The sequence below is a fragment of the Entelurus aequoreus genome, linkage group LG11 (genome assembly GCF_033978785.1).
Source record: "Entelurus aequoreus isolate RoL-2023_Sb linkage group LG11, RoL_Eaeq_v1.1, whole genome shotgun sequence".
Classification (NCBI taxonomy): Eukaryota; Metazoa; Chordata; class Actinopteri; order Syngnathiformes; family Syngnathidae; genus Entelurus; species Entelurus aequoreus.
This window is the reverse complement of record NC_084741.1, coordinates 8,870,420-8,885,419: the sequence shown is the minus strand read 5'-3', so window position 1 is coordinate 8,885,419 and position 15,000 is coordinate 8,870,420. Positions and strand designations below refer to the sequence as shown.

General features: G+C 38.8%; 1 protein-coding gene across 13 annotated transcripts in view; it reads right to left on the bottom strand.

Moving 5' to 3' along the window:
* The window catches only part of eva1ba (eva-1 homolog Ba (C. elegans)), a 99,011-nt gene that overhangs the window by 81,985 nt on the left and 2,026 nt on the right, over nucleotides 1-15,000 (bottom strand). For 4 of the 13 annotated variants that reach the window (XM_062062376.1, XM_062062380.1, XM_062062383.1 and 1 more), the window contains exons 2-3: nucleotides 2,099-2,141; nucleotides 1,817-2,019 (exon numbers count right to left, since the gene is read on the bottom strand). The exons of 2 other annotated variants lie outside the window; for them this stretch is intronic. The gene's annotated coding sequence lies outside the window, so the exon portion shown is untranslated. Of the gene's footprint in view, nucleotides 1-1,816; nucleotides 2,020-2,098; nucleotides 2,142-10,147; nucleotides 10,309-15,000 lie in introns of all 13 variants that reach the window. 7 more of the 13 variants (XM_062062377.1, XM_062062381.1, XM_062062379.1 and 4 more) reach the window with 4 other exon arrangements.

The window sequence follows — 15,000 nt, the reverse complement described above, 5'->3', positions numbered from 1 at the left end:
CATATTGTTATGAAGGTGTCTGTTACTACATTATATATATACTTGCAGTGTGTATATTGTACATATTACATATTGTTATGAAGGTGTCTGTTACTACATTATATATATACTTGCAGTGTGTATATTGTACATATTACATATTGTTATGAAGGTGTCTGTTACTACATTATATATATACTTGCAGTGTGTATATTGTACATATTACATATAGTTATGAAGGTGTCTGTTACTACATTATATATACACTTGCAGTGTGTATATTGTACATATTACATATTGTTATGAAGGTGTCTGTTACTACATTATATATATACTTGCAGTGTGTATATTGTACATATTACATATTGTTATGAATGTGTCTGTTACTACATTATATATATACTTGCAGTGTGTATATTGTACATATTACATATTGTTATGAATGTGTCTGTTACTACATTATATATATACTTGCAGTGTGTACATTGTACATATTACATATTGTTATGGAGGTGTCTGTTACTACATTATATATATATATACTTGCAGTGTGTATATTGTACATATTACATATTGTTATGAATGTGTCTGTTACTACATTATATATATATACTTGCAGTGTGTATATTGTACATATTACATATTGTTATGAAGATGTCTGTTACTACATTATATATATATACTTGCAGTGTGTATATTGTACATATTACATATTGTTATGAAGGTGTCTGTTACTACATTATATATATACTTGCAGTGTGTATATTGTACATATTACATATTGTTATGAATGTGTCTGTTCCTACATTATATATATACTTGCATTGTGTATATTGTACATACTACATATTGTTATGAATGTGTCTGTTACTATATTATATATATACTTGCAGTGTGTATATTGTACATATTACATATTGTTATGAAGGTGTCTGTTACTATATTATATATATACTTGCAGTGTGTATATTGTACATATTACATATTGTTATGAATGTGTCTGTTACTACATTATATATATACTTGCAGTGTGTATATTGTACATATTACATATTGTTATGAAGGTGTCTGTTACTACATTATATATATACTTGCAGTGTGTATATTGTACATATTACATATTGTTATGAATGTGTCTGTTACTACATTATATACATACTTGCAGTGTGTATATTGTACATATTACATATTGTTATGAATGTGTCTGTTACTACATTATATATATACTTGCAGTGTGCATATTGTACATATTACATATTGTTATGAAGGTGTCTGTTACTACATTATATATATACTTGCAGTGTGTATATTGTACATATTACATATTGTTATGAATGTGTCTGTTCCTACATTATATATATACTTGCATTGTGTATATTGTACATACTACATATTGTTATGAATGTGTCTGTTACTATATTATATATATACTTGCAGTGTGTATATTGTACATATTACATATTGTTATGAAGGTGTCTGTTACTACATTATATATATACTTGCAGTGTGTATATTGTACATATTACATATTGTTATGAAGGTGTCTGTTACTACATTATATATATACTTGCAGTGTGTATATTGTACATATTACATATTGTTATGAATGTGTCTATTACTACATTATATATATACTTGTGTGTATATTGTACATATTACATATTGTTATGAAGGTGTCTGTTACTACATTATATATATATACTTGCAATGTGTATATTGTACATATTACATATTGTTATGAAGGTGTCTGTTACTACATTATATATATACTTGCAGTGTGTATATTGTACATATTACATATTGTTATGAATGTGTCTGTTACTAAAGTTTGACTCACTCTATGGACAGTTGTTCGACCGGTCCAGCTGGCCCGGGACGATTCCTGTTGACTTTGGGCAGGCATGCCATTTATGTCGAAATAGCTAGTCTCCAAATTCCACATTTGCAACTTTAAGTGGCTTTCACCTCACTCTCTCGGCTTCCGTCTGCTCCAATGTTTCACTCTCTTTGTGCTCGCTTCTAGAAGCAGTAGTTCATCTTCTGTATATTTAGCAACGTTTGGATTATTAGTACATCAATCACAATGTTTCATACTTTTTTTGATGAAACAAATACTTACTTGGGTCTCTTTGTGCTCGCTTCTAGAAGCAGTAGTTCATCTTCTGTATATTTAGCAACATTTGGATTATTAGTACATCAATCACAATGTTTCATACTTTTTTGATGAAACAAATACTTCTTTGGGTCGTCTCTTTTGTGTTCATGGTGAAAAGTGACTTTTTAAAGGTAATCAAGCACGCCCCAAGGGCACTGCTGCAAAGTTGAAAGCCTTCTCAAAAAAGCCCAAACGTCTCTTTGGTGTCTGAGTTTAATTAAGACAGGAAGAGATGTTATCTGTGTAATATTCAGGCATCTGAAAGGGTTTGTTTATCCATGTTGTTTCAGGACTCATACATGCGTCATATCCAGGGAAATTAATACGATACAGCTTCGAGATACATTTTCTGCAAATACATTCAGTATCTTCGGAAAATGCTGGCCTGTTTGACATCTCAGCTACTTTAGGCGACCGTGCGAATCTCCACATTTCAAACTTTGTGTGCACCGTGAAGCCTCGCTGTCACTGATTCATTAGCCGTACTGTACATTTGGTCGACACCAGTACGTTGCCTTGATAACGGAGTGTGAACGCAGGCTGTGGATTTGATTGAACAGCCTCAGAGCGAGCAGCTGCAGAACATAAACAAAGTAAGTCTGAGGAATCCAAAGCATGCGCTGCTTTATCATCACCCCCTTACAGCATCTATTAGCTTTCACTATCAGCACTGATTGGGTTCCGCGCTTAAGACCATAAGCAGTAAGTAAAACACTGGAAGTGGGCAAAGTTTTCTCGTAAAGTTATGCAGCTTGTGACACTGAGCAGGTCGGTCCAGTTCAAAAGGTTTGGTCAATGAATTTCTGTGAGGTATTTGAAGTTAAGGGCACCTTTAACCCTTGTGTAATGTTCATATTGTTGTTACTCAGCCAGCGTTTGTGGGTCTGACGGACCTGTTGCATTTTGTGGCTTTTAACGCCTCACAATCAAACACTTTTATGTTAAAATACTGAACAGATGTTTACCTTATCTCAATAAACATCTGTTCAGTATTTGAACATAAAAGTGTTTGATTGTGAGGCATTAAAAGCCACAAAATGCAAGGGGTCCATCAGACCCCCAAACGCTGGCTGAGTAACAACAATATGAACGTTGCACGGAAAATTTCTCTGCCAGTTTCTGCATCCCACAGGGATTCTTCTTTTGTGTTTCTGCACCTGCGGTTCCCACACAAGGTTACAACATTGTTTGTCAACACTGTCTGCTCTCATTTTCTCGCACATTTGACCCTCTGATGTTCTGTGTACCTACACTCTGTCCTCCTCCTGTCTAGGCCTTGTGTGTGTGTGGTACACAGAACATCAATTTCCGCACTTCTATTAGCCCCAGTAATATAAATGTGTAGGGGGGGTGTATGGTGTGTGCTCTTTAAATATGTATTCTGATTAATGTTCTTCACAGAAAATGGGCCAAAGTCAGTGAGTCTCAGTTTGAAAAATGTATTAATTGTATCATTTTTCTTTTAAATAAGAAATGAAAACGGGTCCCACAGACCCGAACACCACACAAGGGTAAAGCGGTGGTGGGTCATCAGGGCCAGCAAGACCTTCTCTGCTGGCCTAACATAACCAGAAATCATGATCATAATTCAAGATAAAAGTCCTTCTCACAGAGACATGAAACAAGCGCACCTTCTTACATACGTCACATACTGTCGCGCGTGCGACGTCATACGCCCTCGCCGAGCAGACAGGTAGCGGCATGGGTAAAGTTAGCTGTGGTGCTAGCGGAGCGGTGCGAGTGGTAATACGAGAGAGAGAAGGTGCCAATCTGGTAACAAATGAAGGAAGAATTAATTCCCAAGAAAAACTGCAGTTTTTTCCTCTTCCAACATGACTGTGCAAGAGTGCACAAAGCAAGGTCTATAAAGACATGGATGACAGAGTCTGGTGTGGATGAACTTGACTGGCCTGCACAGAGTCCTGACCTGAACCCAATGGAACACCTTTGGGATGAATTAGAGCGGAGACTGAGAGCCAGGCCTTCTCCACCAACATCAGTGTGTGACCTCACCAATGCGCTTTTGGAAGAGTGGTTCGAAAACTCCTATAAACAAACTCCGCAACCTTGTGGACAGCCTTCCCAGAAGAGTTGAAGCTGCAATAGCTGCAAAAGGTGGACCGACAGCATATTGAACCCTATGGGTCAGGAATGGGATGGCACTTCAAGTTCATATGTGAGTCAAGGCAGGTGGCCAAATACTTTTGGCAATATAGTGTATCTCCGCTATGGTTTCATTTCACATATTCGGGACTTATGCGGATCCCAAATACACAAAAACAGGCACCGATAGGTAATAACAGTTTGTTTTGAGTAATAAGTCCCCTCTAAATGACTGACAAAACCTCAAAATTGTAAGCATTAAGATGCAAAGAAGAACATAATCCATCCTGTCAACAAACTTCCTGTATGCTTTTAATGTTAAAGTCCCACACGTACAGAAATACGAAGCGGCAAACCAAACCATAAACCCGTGAGGGACATCGCCCAAGCCAAAACCCGAAGGAATTTCACATCTGAACCAGTAGTTTGGTCCAAACTTGTAGATTCTTAGGCACCACTGGTTGATTTTCAGTAAGTGGCACTCCACCCATGCCCCACTGAGGCTGAAGACCACAAGACTATGTGGGGTATGTTTGTCGTCCCACTCAGATCCAGACGCCTCGGCCTGACCGGACCGTGGCAAAGTTGGCGTGAGAGGCCAGTCTGGAAGGACTCGGGAAGCCTTTAATGACCAGGTCTAAGTGCATCCTGCTTTCTGTGGGAAGTGCGACGACCACGGCAAAGCACCAAAATAGAGAGCCCCAATTGTAGGTTGGCTTTTGTCGCTGACACTCACATTTCAATTGTGTTGTTGTTATTACGCAAACTAAATCATTGCTGCTCAAATGCTTGCTTTGCAGTTCCGGGGACAAACATGAAGGGCTTTTCCAGGTAATCAAAAGAGAAATGTTGTGTTTTAAGGAGCACAAATTGAAAGAGACGACCTCGGCCTTGCTTTGATTTGAGATTAGACGAGACGGGGAAGCTTGCTTTGATTGGGGAAAACATTTTACAGCAGACTTAAAAGACGAGCAACTCAGCCGCCCACACCAAAGACCGGCGTTTGATGGAGCAGAAACAGACAAGCCACAGGCTGCCATCAGCACATGAAGGATGGAGACAAGTTTTGTCTTTGCTGGTTTAATAAGCAGCGTAATTACACTGTGTGTGTAATTAGGGTGTGTTCAAAAACAAGAAAAAAAAAAATACAAAAATGAGGGGTATTTTATTTGAACTAAGCAAAATTATCTGCCAATAGAACAAGAACATTTGGCTTGTTAAGACTTTCCAAAACAAGTCGAATTAGCTAACTTCACTGAACCCAAAAATACCTTAAAATAAGTATATTCTCACTAATAACAAGTGCACTTTTCTTGGTTTTTCGGACTGTAAGTCGCAGTTTTTTCATAGTTTACACTACCGTTCAAAAGTTTGGGGTGACATGTAAATGTCCTTATTTTTGAAGGAAAAGCACTGTACTTTTCAATGAAGATAACTTTAAACTAGTCTTAACTTGAAAGAAATACACTCTATACATTGCTAATGTGCTAAATGACTATTCTAGCTGCAAATGTCTGCTTTTTGGTGCAATATCTACATAGGTGTATAGAGGCCCATTTCCAGCAACTATCACTCCAGTGTTCTAATGGTACAATGTGTTTGCTCATTGGCTCAGAAGGCTAATTGATGATTAGAAAACCCTTGTGCAATCATGTTCACACATCTGAAAACACTTTAGCTCGTTACAGAAGCTACAAAACTGACCTTCCTTTGAGCAGATTGACTTTCTGGAGCATCACATTTGTGGGGTCAATTAAATGCTCAAAATGGCCAGAAAAAGAGAACTTTCATCTGAAACTCGACAGTCTATTCTTGTTCTTAGAAATGAAGGCTATTCCACAAAATTGTTTGGGTGACCCCAAACTTTTGAACGGTAGTGTATATCAATACAGTCTGCAAGGGATACAGTCCGTAAGCACACATGATTGTGCGTGCTGCTGCTCCACTAATAGTACTAACCTTTAACACTTAATTTTACTCCTTGTCATTAATTACTAGTTTCCATGTAACTGTTTTTATATTGTTTTACTTTCTTTTTTATTCAAGAAAATGTTTTTAATTTATTTATCTTATTTTTTTTAAAAAGGACCTTATCTTCACCATACCTGGTTGTCCAAATTAGGCATAATAATGTGTTAATTCCACGACTGTATATATCGGTATCGGTTGATATCGGTATCGGTTGATATCGGTAATTAAGGGTTTGGTCAATATCGGATATCAACAAAAAGCCATTTTCGGACATCCCTACTTACTATAGTATATTATTTATGTATTCACTGTTCTGTTACAGAGAACAAGGAAATGGGATAAAATTGCTATGGTATGAAAAGAGGTAGGATTAAATAAGCTCAGCTTCTTCCTACTCCTTTTCGGACGTGCTGTAGTGAAACAACTGGACGTATGTGATGCATTACATTGTATCGTATGCATGCTCGAATTGAACTGGAACTGAACTGAACTGAACATTTTAACGTCGTGCTACTGCAGGTTCGCCTATTTACTGCCGAAAATGAGCAAAAAGCTACAGCTCACATGTCTGTGGCTGAAGGGCGGCTCCAAGGCTGCATTTGAAGATGCACGGCACTTTATATTGTAGCTCCACTACTAGAAACCTGGTACCTGCTAGAAACCTACTGAGTGTTCCCAGTGGAAAAGCAGAAGTGAGCCAAGTAGGTGGAGTTTCAAGCATGGACAGTGCTGCAGTAAACTAAAGAATCAAATGTAATGGTGCACTTTTCCACAATCCCCGTCAGCCATCTGTGGGCGCAGGAAGCCTGGCCTGATGCGGTCACTGTGGGGAAGCTTTTTGGTCATTTTGTTCAGTAAATAGGCGAACACGCAGTAGCATGACGTTAAAATGTTCAGTTCAGTTCATTTCGAGCATGCATACGATACAATGTAACGCATCACATAGCTCCAGTACTCTGGAATGCCCTCCCGGGAACAGTTAGAGATGCTACCTCAGTAGAAGCATTTAAGTCCCATCTTAAAACTCATTTGTATACTCTAGCCTTTAAATAAACCCCCCTTTTAGACCAGTTGATCTGCCGTTTCTTTTCTGCTCTGCCCCCCTCTCCTTCGTGGAGGGAGGGGGGCACAGATTCTGTGGCCACAGAAGAAGCACTGGCTGTCCAGGGGTCGGGACCCGGGGGGGGGGCCACATCTGCGGTCCCCTCCAAGGTTTCTCATTGTCATCCCATTGGGTTGAGTTTTTTCTTGCCCTGATGTGGGATCTGAGCCGAGGATGTGGTTGTGGCTTGTGCAGCCCTTTGAGACACTGGTGATTTAGGGCTATATAAGTAAACATTGATTGATTGATTGACTCTCAGCTGTCCTCCACTCAGCAGAGACTTGTCCAACACGGTCACACGTGAGGAAAGTCTGTCAGCAGCTGTCCACAACAATCATCTGTCATGTTGAATTCAATCATTTAAAAGAGGGAGGCTTGCAAGTATGAAGGCCATGTTTTCATTTCCCTGGAGTCAAATTGTCTGACTCCTTTAACTTGGCTCTGAGATGGTGGACCTCTGCTGAGGCAGATTGTCATCTTCACTGGGTTTGCAATGATAGCCTGGAGACTTCGGTATTGTTTTCTGCTGACTCCGCTAACGAGTTTGGTTTGTGTTAACCTTTTGTGTGCACGCCTGTTCTGTTGTCGTATGTGATACACTGTATGTCTACTACGCTGGACGAGTGCAGAGTTACTAAGTACACTAAGGTTGCAGCTATCGATTATTTTAGAAATCGAGTCGTCTATTGATTAATTTGTTCGTTGAATCAAGTCATCGGACCAAACACTTGTATAGTAGAAGGATATGGCTATAGACCGAGAGGTTGGTCAATTGTAGGCCCGAACACATTGCGAGGATCAGCACAAATCCTCAGAGGATTATGATTATTTATTCATCTAAACGAAAAAACACAAGTCTTGAGAGCAGACATCGTACAGTAGGTGATTGTTTTATTATGTTCGAAGTCTGTATTTCTTGTTCAGCACTTAGCAACTCTACATGATGCTTAGTGTTTGGATCTGCTCATCACTCACCGTCTTTGACTTGCAGCTGATCCTCCTTATATTCAACCTAAAAAAATATAAGGTTCTGGATCATCATTTATCCCAGAGTAGGCATTGGCTCATGAAGTCAGCCATGATTAGTAATTGTCATGATCCGTGGTCCGGATCATGTTTTTGTTATGTTCTGTTAGTTTTGGACTCTTTTAGTTCCTGTTTGACACCTGAGTTTGTTTTAGTTACCATGGCTACTTATGATTTTTACCTGCCTCTGGTTTTCGGGACGAGCACCTGCTTTTAATCAGAGGACTATTCAAGCCTGCCTTTGCCAGTCAGTTGTCCTGGCGTCATTCTGTCACGATGGGGGGTCGCAGCTTGCTGGGGGGTCGTTCTCCCAGTAAGGCAAATGGACAACTCTGGACAGGACTTGCAGGTAGGAACATGATTTAATTTTAAGAAACAATCAACGAGGTACAAAACAGAAAACATCCCGAAGGCAGGCGTGCCCATCGCACGCGGAAGCTAAGGCAAAAACTTAGGACATGAAACTATAGACATGAACCTCACGAAACTGTGGCATGTAACAACTAGCATTAACTATGGCATAGAACAAACACAAAACTGTGGCATGAAACCAATAATGATGCCAGGAAAACTGACTGGCAAAGGCAGGCTTAAATAGTCCTCTGATTAGAAGCAGGTGCTCGTCCCGAACACCAGAGGCAGGTGAAAATCACAAGTAGCCATGGTAACTAAAACAAACTTAGGTGTCAAACAGGAACTAGAATATCAAATGTTGCAAAGCTTTGTCATCAACACTCACAAGTATAAAATGATGTCTTTAAAGTCATCATTTCTTACTTCAAGCATGACCAAAAAAAATCATGACTTTGACACAATTGTGTCTCATAATTAGAACAGATGACAGCCAAATGGACTTTGCTGTTTTATTTTCAATGAAACAATAGAAAATAGGTAGTCATATAGTAGTACAGTTGGCACAGTACAGTAAACTGACAGTTAATATTTAAACATGTAACATTTCTAACAATTTTGAACAGAAATAGTTCATGCACATTCAGGTAAATTCTTTAAAATGACAATTAAAAAATATTTGGCCGGGGGCCGGGCTGTATATATGCGCACTAATTGACTGAAAGAGCACACACTTGGCGCGATGATGTCATGTTATCCATGGAAAAAATTCATTTTTTGACCATATGATTTGCCTGAGCGGCTAGGAGACCCCGAGAGTAACAAGCGCTTGCCTTGTTGCCTTTCCATTAAGACAAATAAACTAGTTTTTAGTATAAGTTTGCTGCTTTCAAGAAATGAGCGCATATCATTATGTCAAGATAATGGCGCTAGCATTTACTTAATTTAAGAATATTTTTCAACATATTGAGCAAAAAGGTCTCTTATTAGTGAGAATATACTTGTTTTAAGGTATTTTTGGGTTCATTGAGGTTAGCTAATTTGACTTGTTTTGGAAAGTCTTGACAAGCCGAATTTTCTTGTTCTATTGGCAGATAATTTTGCTTAGTTCAAATAAAATACCCCTCATTTTTATATATTTTTGTTGTTGAACACTGACTTTTTGCAGTGAAGACCTCAAAATTAAAGAAGGCCTACCATAGTTACAACACGGATATAAAATAATTTTCTGAGTTTTGTTTTACACTTCATCTCCGTCTTAATAAAGAACCGGAAATTTAAGTCGCATTTTGAGAGAAAACACAGCTGCTCTTTTTTAATCTGAGGGCAGACTGAAGGAAAACATCAGCTCAGCCTACAGGAGCTCCTTCACATCCACGCCTGCCAGACATCAGTGCAGTCAGATCAGAACTCAGTCCATCCCAACACACACACACATGCACACACGGTTTCTTGTTCACCTTGCGAGGTGCTGTTCTGCTGGAGTTGACACGCCAGACAAGAGCTCCCATTGACAAGGTCGCCCTCCTCCCAACAAGACTGCCAGATGTTCAGAGTTAGCGGGCAACATTCATCCTATTTTGGATTTCCTTCTCTTGCTCATGATTGATGAGTAGTGAGGCTGCAAGACAATTCCGGCAATGTCAGAGGGTATTGTTCAAATATTCCCAATCTCCAGGGTCTAAAAATATCTACACGCACATGCTGTTTAGTTCAAACCATGGAAATGAAATGTATGCAATAACTTGAAGGACGTTTTAGCACACAGATATTGTACACTGCAAAAAGGGGTGCAGAACTGAAAAGAAACGGCAGATCAACTGGTCTAAAAAGGGGGGTCTATGTAAAGGCTAGAGTATACAAATGAGTTTTAAGATGGGACTTAAATGCTTCTACTGAGGTAGCATCTCTAACTGTTCCCGGGAGGGCATTCCAGAGTACTGGAGCCCCAATAGAAAACGCTCTATAGCCCGCAGACTTTTTTTGGGGCTCTGGGAATCACTAATAAGCCGGAGTTCTTTGAACGCAGATTTCTTGCCGGGACAGTATTTTATACGGAAGTAGTAAAACCTTAAAGTCCCATCTTAAGTGCACAGGAAGCCAGTGCAGGTGAGCCAGTATAGGTATATATATATATATATATATATATATATATATATATATATATATATATATATATATATATATATATATATAGGTATGTATGTATATAGGTTAGAGATGTCCGATAATATCAGTCTGCCGATATTATCGGCCGATAAATGCGTTAAAATGTAATATCTGAAATTATCGGTATCGTTTTTTTTATTATCAGTATCGTTTTTTTTGTTTTTTTTTATTAAATCAACATAAAAAACACAAGATACACTTACAATTAGTGCACCAACCCAAAAAACCTCCCTCTCCCATTTACACTCATTCACACAAAAGGGTTGTTTCTTTCTGTTATTAATATTCTGGTTCCTACATTATATATCAATATATATCAATACAGTCTGCAAGGGATAGTCCGTAAGCACACATGATTGTGCGTGCTGCTGCTCCACTAATAGTACTAACCTTTAACAGTTAATTTTACTCATTTTCATTAATTACTAGTTTCTATGTAACTGTTTTTATATTGTTTTACTTTCTTTTTTATTCAAGAAAATGTTTTTAATTTATCTTATTTGATTCATTTTTTTAAAAAGCACCTTATCTTCACCATACCTGGTTGTCCAAATTAGGCATAATAATGTGTTAATTCCACGACTGTATATATCGGTTGATATCGGTATCGGTTGATATCGGTATCCGTAATTAAAGAGTTGGACAATATCTGCATATCGGCAAAAAGCCATTATCGGACATCCCTAATATAGGTATATATAAAGGTATATACAGTATAGACGTAATATGATCAAACTTTCTTGTTCTTGTCAAAAGTCTAGCAGCCGCATTTTGTACCAACTGTAATCTTTTCATGCTAGACATAGGGAGACCCCAAAATAATACGTTACAGTAATCGAGACGAGACGTAACGAACGCATGAATAATGATCTCAGCGTCGCTAATGGACAAATTGGAACAAATTTTAGCGCTGTCCAAAGATTTACACCCTCAAGTGTTCAAATGAAATACGAACATGGTTTTCCATTTGATATTTGCTGAGTTATTGTCAACATGTGCCTCGAAAGTCACATTAAATTCACTTTCATTTTGTGCAGGCCTATTTTCCCCCAAAATTGTCACTCCAAAGGTTGTTTTTTAACGAAAATATGTAGAACCTAGCATGGACCTCGACATGTGCAACTCTGCATAGCTTGGAGGTGAGGGCCATGTCAAGGTCCCACAGATGTCATCTTTCAGAAAGAAACGTTGGGGCAAGAGAAGTTTCATTAGTTGCAGAAGACGAGGAGGTCAGAGGAGACAGGAAGCAGCTGCAAACAATCCCAAACGCCTCCGCTTGATGACTTTCAGATGATTGGGAGCGAGAGAGTCCTCAACTGCATCCTCGAGACGGTTACATAATACGTGATGACCGTGAAGTGCACATCACTACTAGTTACTCTCAGCGTATTGACGACAGGACGTATGAAATACACGGACGTTTGGGTTGTCACTTTTGGGCGAGGTTTGTCACTCATTCAAATGCCAAACAGAACCTGGACGTTGCTTTTGTGTCTCTGATGGACAGCAGCTGTTAAACATAATCAGATTCTAAATGAGTCCAATCAGCAACATGACTTTGGGGATTAGTCAAGAGGCCATCATATTTACATCTCCAACTGGTTAGTTGTGAGACCAGACTACCCTTCACTATTATTATTATTATTTTATGCTAAGGGTGTAACGGTACGTGTATTGAACCGTTTCGGTACGGTTCGGAGGTGTACCGAACGAGTTTCCACACGGACATATTAAGTAGCGTAACGCACGTTGTGTAAACAATGCACACCGAGGCACAACACACGGCATGCTAGCAGCTAACGGGCTAGGATAGACTGACCATACGTCCTCTTTTCACCGGACATGTCCTCTTTTGCGGAGCTGTCAGGGCGGACTTTCTTAAATGCTTCAAATGTCCGGCATTTTGAGTTAGGGTTGCGTGTATTTTCAATGTACGTTCAGGGTTAAGAAGGGGTTAAAAACAAAAGCATTGGTGAGGGAGGGGCAGAGACAGAGAGAGAGAGAGAGTTATGATAAACGCGCATCTGCTTTTTATCCATAGATTTATCACATTTAATTTGTTATTATCTATAGCAGGGGTGTCAAAAGTGTGCCCCGGAGGCCATTTGCGGCCCACAGCTAATGTTTTAAAGGCCCACGGCACATTCTAAAAATACTATACAAATAAACAAAAACATAACAAAAGTGAAATAAAAAAGCTTAAAGGTTGAATGTCATTTAGAAAAAGTTGCAATGTTGACTAATAAAACAAAGCTGTTTTTTTTTCTTTCAAACTGTCATTGCTCAAAACATAATATTGAATCAAAATCAATGTTATTATGAATTATTGACCCATCCAAGGTTCCCATTACTTCACATCAAATATTACACTAAGAAAAATATTTTTGGTGGAAGATGTTGCATATTTTGTGTGTTTGCCATTAATAACATAGTTTTGTTTGACAAAAAAGGGCGGAAAACAAACAAACAAAAGAAAAACAACATAAAAAAACTAAAACATTTTGAAATGAGGGATAGATCCGAAGTTGATGTAGACTCCAGAGATTTAAGTGTTAAATATAAAATGTATGTATGCCCTGGCACACCATTATCATCATTTCATGACCCGAGCAAAACACTTTTTACAATACTGAAATAAATACACCTACAACTTCCATCCATCCATCCATTTTCTACCGCTTATTCCCTTCGGGGTCGCGGGGGGTGCTGGAGCCTATCTCAGCTACAATCGGGCGGAAGGCGGGGTACACCCTGGACAAGTCGCCACCTCATTGCAGGGCCAACACAGATAGACAGACAACATTCACACTCACATTCACACACTAGGGACCATTTTAGTGTTGCCAATCAACCTATCCCCAGGTGCATGTCTGTGGAGGTGGGAGGAGCCTATCCCCAGGTGCATGTCTGTGGAGGTGGGAGGAGCCTATCCCCAGGTGCATGTCTGTGGAGGTGGGAGGAGCCTATCCCCAGGTGCATGTCTGTGGAGGTGGGAGGAAGCCGGAGTACCCGGAGGGAACCCACGCAGTCACGGGGAGAACATGCATACTCCACACAGAAAGGTCCCGAGCCCGGGATTGAACTCAGGACTACTCAGGACCTTCGTATTGTGAGGCAGACGCACTAACCCCTCTACCACCGTGCTGCCCCACACCTACAACTTATTAAATAAAAACATAGAAAAAACTAGCAGCAGTGGTAAAGTTCAGATCCATGAAGGACAGAAGAAAGTGAATGAATGTTTATAACTGAATACATTTACATATGCACACATATTTGTCTTCTTTTTTTATTTTTAATGAATTAAGTAACGTTTATGACAACCTTTTTTCCAAAACACAATATAGAATGTGAGATATAACAGGATAATGCATACGTTTGTCATTTGTTTTCAAAATGCTTACAAAAAAGTGGGACCCCAAAAATGTACTGTGGGACCCCATTTTTATGACTTGATGGGGCCCCATTTTGAAAATTCCTAGCGCCAACACTGCTGTCAACAGAGGAGAAAAAATGCTTTATTTAAAAAATATATTAATTATAAGGCAAGTTCAAGTATGATTGGATATTAAGATATTGAATAGATTGTATTTGACATCTTCTCAGCTGTTTAAAATTGGTGTAGTAGATAGCAAGTTATGTATGAAGTGTCGGGCAGCTGAGGGAACTCTTGTTCATTTATTGTGGGAATGTCAGAGAATAAAAGAGTTATGGTTGAAAACAACAAAAGAAGCAATCACATTCCTTAATATAAACATCCCAATGACACTGCAAACGTGTATTCTTGGGGATCTCCATCAATTTAGTAACGTGTCATCAAAGAGTAAAAATGCTTTTCTTTCAATATGCATAATAACAAAAAGGGTAATATTTAAAAAATGGATAGCTGTTGATAGTCCAACTCATACGGACTGGTACACACAAGCTATGGAGATGATATCAGTAGAACAAACTGCATTTAGTTGAGATAACAATGAGTCATATATTGGAATATGGGATCCATTATTTCAATTTGTTTCAACTATTAAATGAACCAAAATACGACATATTATATATTTGTGTTGTCAAGCTTGTGAGATGTGATGCAGGTGTGGGCCACTGTGACACTATTGTTCTTTTCTCATTTTGAAAATGATTTTTTATT